We start from the raw sequence: 10,910 nt of genomic DNA, 5'->3' as shown, positions 1-10,910 counted from the left end.
GGGCTGCTGTGCAGAGGAAGACACTGGCAAACCACCTCTGTTAGTCTCTTGCCATGAAAACCCCCAAAAGGGGTCGCCATAAGTCGGCTGCGACTTGACGGCACTTTACACACACACACACACACACACACACACACACACACACACACACACACACAGGAACTGGGGATGGTTAGCTTAGTACCAAAAGCAACTGCCCCTCCTTATAGGTTTATGCACACTATTCAGATTCACCCTACATTGCTAATTTGTCCGCAGTTGGGTGTAGCCCACATTGACTCTGATTCCATCTTTTGGATCTGATTCTTTTGACTAAATCTTGTTTTCGTCTGTGCCTTGCAATGTAATGTAACACCCCTTTGTCCTAGGAAACTGGGCCTTCTGGGTTTGTTTTGTAAAAAACATTCCCTTCTCCTGTTTTTAGCTTTGAGTGTGTGTGTGTGTGTATACTGAATGTAAAAGTGGGCAACTTGGTCTCTGGCTCACATAACCTTTATGCCACAATTAATTAATTTTCTTTTAGGTGCCCTGAGACCTTTTGCTATTTTATTGGTAGGAATATATACACATATGCATGTATACACATGAATGCACATTCATTTTGGGAGTACACACAGAGATATGAATTCTATATTCCAATCCATTAGTTTCCAGAGACTCTTTAGTGGGGGATAAGATTACATGGTGGAAGGTGCTGCCAAGTTACAACTGTCTTATGAGAACCCCATAGGATTTTCAAGGCAAGAGACAAACAGAAGTGGTTTGCCATTGCAACCTTGGACTTCCTTGGTGGAATTTGGAATTCTGACAAGGCATGCTGGGCGGAGCAACAAAATGGCTGCCACAGGAGGTGGAGCCAGCCACAAAATGATTGCCAAAGCTTAAGTTCAGTAACACAGTGTGTTGTGGTGGCAGCTGCTGCCGAAACAACACTTTAAAAAACCTGCACGGCCAATCAATAGTCAATCAGAAGCCTTGTTAAGCAAATGAACCTTGCTCACCCACCCAGTTGGTGGGCACCAGAAAAGGTGTCAGTGGGCACCACGTTGGGGACCTCTGCTCTTAACACTACACACATATCTATTGTTCTAGTAAAATGTTTAGTGTCTCATCTGCCAATGATGTTAACAGTTCCTTGCTGCCCTCTTACTTTTTTCGAAGAGTGCTACATACTGCAGGTCTTCAGTTTAATTGCATTTTCTTTGTTCACTAGATAAAGTTGTCACCTGGCCATGCTCCCAATTTTCTAAATCTTAGCATTTTTTGGAAGAAGGGAATTAACCTAAGCAAAATGCTGAATGAAAAGGATTGTTGTCATTGAAGAAAATTAGGGTCAGTCAAAAGGATAAGTGGGGGCTGGGGCATGTCATTCACATACTGGAGGGAAATCGTGCTTTATTCTGCACATGTTTTGGGATTCCTTATCATATGACACTGTTTTTGCAGCCTGCTAAGACAAAGGTTACACTTTCCCTCTCTCACAATGAACTCTCAAGTGTTCCTCATATATATTATATAGATCTCACATCCATTCAATTCTGCCATTAAATTAATTCAGAATTCTGGCCTAAACTCGCTTTATTCTATATTGCTTGGATTCTCTTTAGCAAAATGGGGTAGAATTTACTTGTTTATTTATTTATTCAGTTTTTATCCCACCCTCATTCCCAGTCAAAGCTGGGCTCAGGGCGGCTCACATCATCAATATACAATGGGTTTAAATTGAAGGCAGAAAGGTGGATATCATGAAAATATTTTTTACAGCAAGACTTGTTCGACAGTGGAACCAGCTACCTAGGGAGGTGGTGAGCTCCCCCTCCCTGGAGGTTTTTAAGCAGAGGCCAGACAAGCACTTTTAAGGGATGCTGTAGGCTGATCCTGCATTGAGCAGGGGGTTGGACTAGATGGCCTGTATGACCCCTTCCAACTCTATGATTCTATATCCAATAAAGCTTAAATTATCTAAAATCAGATTCCAATTCTAATTAATCAATTAATTAAAACAAGTGGCGCTCATCACAAGCATAGAGCCATAGTGGCTGCTGTCTGGATCCCCAATATAAACTTATGACAGCATGGGGGGGGTAGGGAGGCCAGCTCTGATGATAAACAGTTGCTGCCTTCAACTATAGGCAATCCCCAGTGTTGAATAAATAATAAAGGGACACATAAACGTCATACCAGTTTAGCTCTGGGTAATGTTGGGCAGGATTTAAATATATTGTAAAGTTATTGCCTTGTGTGAATCCAACTTAACTAACTCCTTTTCTCATATATTAAAAGTCATGCTGGCCTGTGGCTGAGCATTCGATGCATGTTGGCTCAGCAGCAGTGCAATCCGAAACAGAGTTATACCCTTCTAAGCCCACTGAAATCACTGGGCTTAGAAGGCTGTGACAATGTTTAGGAGTGCTCTGCTGATCAGCTCCTGGGGCCATGGCATATGAGACAGCATGGATTAGACAAATGAATGGAAAAAGAATGATGAGAAGTACTCAGTTCAGAAAGCAATATCTGAGAAGAACATTGCTTACGATATAGTTTTGGAGCAAAGAGGTAGATCTCTAAAGATCAAAGGAGTGAAACTATCAGCTTGTAGCAATACTGAATGAGAGACACTTGGCAGATTATTTTGCATCTGTGTGCATAAGAGGTCTGATATTTTACAGTGCCATCTTAAGCACATCTACTCAGAAGCCCACTTGGGTCTACTCAGCGGAGCTTACTCCCAGGAAAGCATTCTTAGGATAGGTAGTCAGAAGCCAGTCAGATGCTTTAGAAAAATTGATGAGCATGGCGTGACTGTACTATTCTGGCTTTTGAAAATAAAATTCTATATTTGGGTACTGTTAGAGACTTACAGTATGCTGGTAGGGTCTTCGAGATTGGAAGACCCAAATAATATAAAGAGCGTACTCTTCACACTCTACAGCAGGTGCTCCATTTATCGAATTTAAGGATGCTAACTTTAATTTGCTTGCGTGCAGAGTGTAAATGACTGTACTATTTATTTAGCTTTTTATGCTCTGTCTCCCCAGCAGGGAACCCGAGGTGGCTCACAACACAGTTCTCCCCTCCTCCATTCTTACAATAACAACAAGGGTTGCTAACCTTCAGGTATTAGCTGGAGATCTCCTGGTATTACAACTGATCTCCAGCCAATAGAGATCAGTTCACCTGGAGAAAATGGCCACTTTGGCAATTGGACTCTATGGCATTAAAGTCCCTCCCCTCCCCAAAGCCCACCCTCCTCAGGCTCCACCCCAAAAACTTCCCGCTGGTGACAAAGAGGGACCTGGCAACCCTAATAACCACCCTGAAGTTAGGCTGAAAGGGTGCCTAGCCTAAGGTCACACCTTAGCACCCCAAGCCCCTGCAGCCACCTGGTTTTCTAAGGTGACTGCTGTGCCGAGCGGCACTCCCAAGCTGCGAACCTGGCTTTTCAAGGGGTGTATAAAGCCATCCAATATAGGAGAGATCTGAAATCCCTGGTCTGCCTTTCTACTAACACAGAGAACCTCTGTTTTGAAGTTTCAGCTTGTTCACTCTCATTCAGCCCGTTATGAACTCCAAGCATTCGTTTACAACATCAATTTCCTTGGAATTAGGTGGAAAGGAAGAGCTGAGTATCACCTTTCCAAGTGGCTTCATGTAGATATTAAATAGCATGGGGGATTAGTTCAAACCCTGTGGAACCCCATGAGCCAACAACCATGAGGCAGAGCAGGAATCCCCCTACACCATCTCCTGAGTCTAACCCCACAGATCTGACTTAAACAACCTTAACACGGTGCCCTTGATCCCAGCGCTGAGAGGTGGCTCGATAGGATATGAAGGCCACTGAGAGATCCAGCAGGACTAGCAGGGTCATATTTCCCTTGTCTGGGTCCCAGAAGTTCTCCAACATAGTAGGGCTCAGGGAAGGTATTTTCAGAACAGGTCTAATCGCTGCCTCCTTGAGCACCGCTGGCAAAGCTCCCACTCTTAAGGAAGCTTTTATCACACCCCTCACCTGTAACAATACCCTTTCATACCCCCTATAATATGGAGACTCGTGAACTCTCATGCTTGCACATTGGAACTGTTGCTCAATGGCAGGGGAGGCACAGAGAGACACTGCACCATGCTCCAAGGCATAGGACCACCCCAGACACCCAACCGGACGTCGCTGTACGGAGCCAGCAGGGACCTGCGGATGGCACACAGCACCTGGACCTGGAGAAGGGAAGTGGGCCTGGACTCCATCTTGGAGGTGGATGCACAGCAGAACAGAGGATTCCAGATTCTGCTCCTGCCTCTCCCCACCTGTGAATCGCCCCTGGAACAGCTGCTTCTTGGACACCTTTGCATAACCAAGAAGAGGGCCAGCCTATCAAGATCTGCCTAGCGACTTCAGACTCAGAACAATAACGTTTTCCCCTTCCACACCTTACATTCCTTCTCAGGGCAGCCTAATCCCATCTTCTCCTTCCCCTCTCTGCTCCCAGTTCCTGCCAGCTGTCAATAACACAATCACTGAGTGATTGACAGTCATCAATAATCCCCTCATATTCCAATCACCCTGGCTCCCACTGTTTCACCACTCTTTCTCCAATTTTGAAGCAATCTTACCTTTGTGCCCCACTGCTCACATACCCTGTAAGTCAGTCTGCCCCAGGTGCAGAATTTGACTATAAAACAGAGAGACCTGGCACATGTCAGTGGCTTCTCATTTTGGATCCAGAACACAAGATGTGAGTCCTACACCTGGCGTGTAGTCCTTTTCCCCCTTCCCTCGTGCAGCTGCTATTCTGGAACCTCGTTCTGCAGGAAAGGTGACTATGAACCACTTGGGAATCTCAAATCCTTTACTTTCTTAGCTCTGTGTGTGTTGGGAATTAATTGTTTGTTTGTGTGTGTGTTTTTACCCTATTTGATTACTTTTAATAAAACCCTTAAAATTTATAAAGGACTCCTCATTATTGGGTTGCTCTCCATTTTGGCTCGCTCACCTAGGGGCAGAATTGGTTTAGAAAGATCCCCACGCCAGCCTCTTGCAAAGCTCTAGTCTTCAGCTAGTTTCCCCAAATAAAAGGAAACCCCCTCTGTACTTGACGTAACATACCCACTCAGCCAACCCTCCTCTGGCAGCTTTTATCAGCCAGGAAGGGCAAAGGTCATGAATACAGGTGGAAGGTCTCACCTCTCCAAGATTACCTTGGGAAGGTGGAACAGAGATGTGATACCAGAGTCTACCCTCTGAATAAGGTTGCCAGGCCCCTCTTCACCAAGGTGGGAGGTTTTGGGGAGGAGCCCGAGGAGGGTGGGGTTTGGGGAGGAGAGGGACTTCAATGTCATAGAGTCCAATTGCCAAAGCAGCCATTTTCTCCAGGTGAATTGATCTCTGTCGGCTGGAGATCAGTTGTAATAGCAGATATCCAGCTAGTACCTGGAGGTTGGCAATCCTACATCTGAAGCTGCCATTCCTCCAGGGGAATTGATCTCTGTAGTCCAAAGATCAGTTATTCCAGAATTCCAGGTCATATCTGGAGGCTAGCAATCTCATATCCAGCTCTGCTGTAAGCTTTTTGAATTAAAGTTTGAACTAAAATAATTTCACATATGTGGTCACTACCTGAGCTTATACAATCATATAATTATAATTGCTATTTTATTTGTAGTCCCTTCTATAATTCTCCCTCACTCAGTCAAATCACACTAAGATCTTTTCTTTGAGCTTTCCATTAACATTTCTTTCCCAAGTAATTACCACCAATTCAGACCCCATCAGTGAAAATGTGTCATTATGTCCATTTATTCCAACATGCATTACTTTGCTCTCAAAAACACTGTAATCCTATTGATCTGTCTAGCTGAAAGGTATATAATGATCTCCTGGGAGGGGGGCTGTACTAGATGATATGTTGGAGATCAGATCACTCTTCTCTTTAAATGGCTATTAATTGCAGCCACAGAGAAGCACTTTGGATCAGGAGTGTGGCATTTGGGGAGGTACTTTTGAAAAACTTTCCTGCATTGTTTTTCTGATGTCAATTGCCCCCTCCAGAGTTGCTACTTATCCTGGATTCTGAATTGAAATATTACTTGTCCTCTGGTAATGTGTGTGTGTGCGTGTATAAACCCACTGTTCTATCTAAACAACACCACAAAGAAAGCCTTTCCTTGAGAGCTTGGAATGAGATGTTGCTCAATGTGGTCAGTTGAAGAGGTCTCTGTTTTACAAGCATGATATATGCCATCCTGCAGAGGGCAGTGTTACACCTCCTTCTCAGCCTTTTCGCAGAACAGGGAAGCCACATTTCTGATGTGTAACACTGGCACATCTGGTGTTTGGGGAGGAGTCAGCCAAGTTGTATCATGGGAGAGACACTACCAGTTGAAATGTGATGTAATTCAGATTGCTATTCAAATTATTTAATGAGACGGCTAGGATGTCCCAGAGCACCTTGCAACAGAGAGCTTTGACACCCACAGGGTGCGTTAAATATACAAAATATATTTGACATATTGCAGCTATCCAATTCTACAGTAAACGTATTGCTTAGACATTACATTCCTGGTCTGCAACTAATTTTGAATGTCTGTACTCTGATCTGAGCAAGGTTTGGGCCAACAGCACTGCCTCCACCCGCCCCAAATGAGCCCAGAGACAGCCAAAGGCTCCTTAACCCCCTCTCTTCCAGTGAGAGCTAATGTGGTGTAATGGTTACGGTGCTGGACTAGGATCCAGGAGTCATGGGTTGAAATCCCGCCTTTGCTATGGAAGCTTGCTGAGTATCCTTGGGCCAATCACTCTCTCTCAGCCTAACCTACCTCACCAGGTTGTTGTGAGGAGAAAATTATAAAGAGAGAAGGGGAGGGACCAATCCCCGGCATCTCCAGTTAAAGGGACTAGGCAAAGAGGTGATGTAAAAGATCTCTGCCTGAGACCCTGAAGAGCCGCTGCCAGTCAGAGTAGACAATACTGACTTTGATGGACCAAGGGTCTGATTCAGTATAAGGCAGCTTCATGTGTTCATGTGAAAACCCATGCATCCTGCTCTGAGTTCACTGAAGGAAGATTGGGATAAAAATTGTACTAAGCTTCATTTTTAACCTGCTTTTCTCCCCCTTGGGGACCCACAGCGGCTTACATCATTCTCCTCTCCTCCATTTTATCCTCAGAACAACTCTGTGAAATATTTTAGGCTGAGAAGGTGTGACTGGCCCAAGGTCACCCAGCAAGCTTCCATGGCAGAGTAAAAATTCAAACCTGGGTCTCCCCAAATTCTAGTCCCACACTCTGAACCGCAGCAGAGCCCTTCTTAAAGGTATATTTGTTATTCACTACCCATTTCTCTGTGCCTTTACCTGAACATGGGAGCAAGCCGCTGAGGTACATATTCAGGGAGAGGCTCTGCCAAAACTTCCCTTGCTGTTCACACTGCAGGAGAGGGGTCTAAACAATTATTTGCCTGTCTCTCAGTTTGAAAACTGGGCTGCACAGGAATATTAATAGGATTCTTGGGATCACGGACTATTTTGGGTACCAGATGGGAAGCCATCAGGGTCAGCTTTGGGCCTGGACTTCCAGTTTGCCATCTCTATCATGTATTGGCTTGTCCTCCCTTTTCCCTCTGCAATAGACATGATTACAAAAATAGTTTTTTAAAAAATTATTGTAATATGAGTGCTTTCTCTTAAATATTACTTTATCGCACAATGCCCAATTTTACTTAAACGTTGTACATACTACTCTGTCTCCTCTCTCAACCATTTCCATAACTTGGTTATTATCTGTTTTGCCTTGCTTCCTGCTCCATGTAACTGCTTTATAGTGAGTAACTGTTGGTCCATATAGCTCAGTACTGACTTCTCCCACTGATAACATCTCTGCAAAACAACTGGGGAAGAAAAGATCTTTCCCAGAGCTACGGATGCAAAATATGAAACCATAAGGATTAATTTACCATTTATATATTGCTGTAAATGTTGAAAGCGCTCAGGAAAAGCAGGCACGTAGGTCTCATGTTGATGTGAGCAGTTGTGTGTGTGTGTGTAAAGTGCCGTCAAGTCGCAGCCGACTTATGGCGACCCCTTTTTGGGGTTTTCATGGCAAGAGACTAACAGAGGTGGTTTGCCAGTGCCTTCCTCTGCACAGCAACCCTGGTATTCCTTGGTGGTCTCCCATCCAAATACTAACCAGGGCTGACCCTGCTTAGCTTCTGAGATCTGACGAGATCAAGCTAGCCTGGGCACAGTTATAGACGTCAGGTATTACGACTAGGAAGTAACAAATTAGTTCAAAATGTGGGAAGCCTGAGGCTCATTCCAGGCTGATTCAAGGGAGACCAAAACATGATTGAGTGTTATGTTTGAACCATGTCACTGTATCCACATATTGTGTGATATTGTACTACTGTGTATCATTCACTATTTGGGTTTTTCTGTGTAGACAGGAAAATCTAGAAGGTGAATAATAATAATAGCACACTATTCAACAATGTCTGTGTCCTATCAGAGTGGTGTAAAGTCCTGAGTTAGTAGAGTGGACTGCAAAACCTCAGATTGGAGATGGGGTGCGCGCGTGCAATTTTTCAGTGCTCCCTGCCAGCAGAGAATTAGCATAGCAGACCCTTTAAGGCAGACCTCTATCTTATCTGCTGACTTTCTACTTGCAGGGTAATACTTTCAAGTTATGGCAGCATCCAAAAATGATATCACCTTACTGCTGTCTGAACGGAGCAGTCAGTTCTGCCAGTTCATTGTCCCGTATTATGCTGCATGTATAGATTTAGCCACTATCATAGTCTGTATACATTTCTCCAATTGGTGCACTAAAATGACAAATTGTAATAAGAGATAAAGAAGCCTTTTAAAAGCATGGCATACTTTATGGATAGTCCCCTGGCAGTTTCTTTTAAAGAGAGAAATTAACAATGTAATCCTGAGAAGAGTTGTACCCTTCTAAACCCATTGATTCCAGTGGTCTTACAAGAGTAGAACTCTGTTTAATATTGCACTGTAAAATACTATAACTCATTATCTGAAATGCACAACTGCTAATATGACAGAGATGCATTTCAGGACAAAGAGGTTGTGAGCAACATAATTTGTTCAGTTTTATAAGTTTATAGTTAAACAATAAGTTGGAACAGCAAAAAGACAGTTTGGAAAAAATAATATTAAAAAGAAATAGAATTAGAGTAGTATGACAAGGAGATATGTGGAGGTAATAGCAATAATCTGATTTGTATAGGCCAGGTATAATTCAGGACTGAATTGTAGGTAGATAGAAAACATACAGTACTTAAGTACCTGTTCATTCTTGTCAGGATCTGTCTCAGGAAAGATAACCATTTGTTTGCTTTTACAATTGCAACCCAATTCTGAAATTTCTATGTGGTTCATCATTATTCTGAAATAAAGAAAAATAGTGTATTACTGTGATCACACCCTGATCTTGATTGCCCAGGTTAGCCTGATCTCATTTGGGAAACTAAGCAGGGTCAGCCCTGGTTAGGACTTGGATGGGATACCACCAAGGAAGTCTAGGGTTGCTATGCAGAGGCAGGCAATGGCAAACCACCTCTGAATGTCTCTTGCCTTTAAAATCCTATGGGGTCACCATAAATTAGGTGCGACTTGACAGCGGCAACAAGAATGGTGATCACAATTTCATACACAAAGAGGACTTGATTGATACTATATCAAAGTATAGGTTGAGCCACAAGATCAGGATACATATAGATATCTACTGAATGACCAATACAGCAAGTAATTTCTAGGCAAACATGTTAAAGGTAAAAGTAGTCCCCTGCACAAGCACTGGATCATTATTGACCTATAGGGCGATGTCACATCATGATGCTTACTAGGCAGACCATGCTTACCGGGTGGTTTACCATTGCCTTCCCCAGTTGTCTACACTTTACCCCCAGCAAATTGGGTACTCATTTTACTGACCTTGAAGGACAGAAGGCTGAGTCAATCCTGAGCTGGCTACCTGAAACCGACTTCCATCAGGATTGAATTTAGATTGTGACCAGAGCCTTGACTGCAGTACTGCAGTTTATCACTCTAAAGGTAGGTTGTACTGCTACTGATGATACACTTTGGAGTGCTCAAGGAGTCACATAAAACAAATGCCCTAATTCAGCAGAAGAGAGCCTACAACACCTGCTGTTGATGTAGTTGTGAATGTACTTCATTACAGCTATGATGCTTATCTAAGCACTACCAAATGGACCGGATGCAGCTTTTGAGGCAACAGTGGAATGTGGCTCTACATTGGGTGAATGAGTGAAGATCAAAACATACAAAACTCCTAAGCAAGGTTAGCAGTACCTAGAACTTGTTCAAAGCTGATGTAGTGAATCAAATTTTTATTATACTTTAGTGTAGGAGCCTGATGTCAAGTCTTGGATTCTTGAATACCAGGTGTGTATTCTAAGTGACAGTTTTATGCACATGGGATTTGGAAAATCATCCAGGAGACACTCTCTCAGACAGGCCACTTCCCCAAAATAGACCTGAAACCAATAGGTTTAGTTTAGACTGGTTCTTAAAGTGGGACACAGGCTTCACAGGGGGCAATTTGAAAGCTTGTTTAGACCAGGTTAATGGCCTTTTAAGACTTCCTCCACGTGAATAGTTCGCTTTTTGAATAAGAATTATATGCCACGGGGGGGGGGGCATCAGGATTTTAGAGATGCTGGGGGGGGGGGCATGGCCAAAAAAAGGTTGGGAACCACTGGGAGTAACTCTACATGGGACTGCAGTGATGATGTAGAAACCCCTCAGAAGGCTGTGAAATCTAGCCTCTTGCTGGACAACACAACATTCTTCAAGAGGCCCTCATAAGGATTTTTCCAACTCTTCAATTTTATTTCATGGGATTCTCAAAAGCCACATAAACTGGGGGTGGGGGG

Source organism: Euleptes europaea, chromosome 9, assembly GCF_029931775.1.
Source record: "Euleptes europaea isolate rEulEur1 chromosome 9, rEulEur1.hap1, whole genome shotgun sequence".
Taxonomy (NCBI): Eukaryota; Metazoa; Chordata; class Lepidosauria; order Squamata; family Sphaerodactylidae; genus Euleptes; species Euleptes europaea.
This window is presented reverse-complemented; position numbering follows the sequence as displayed.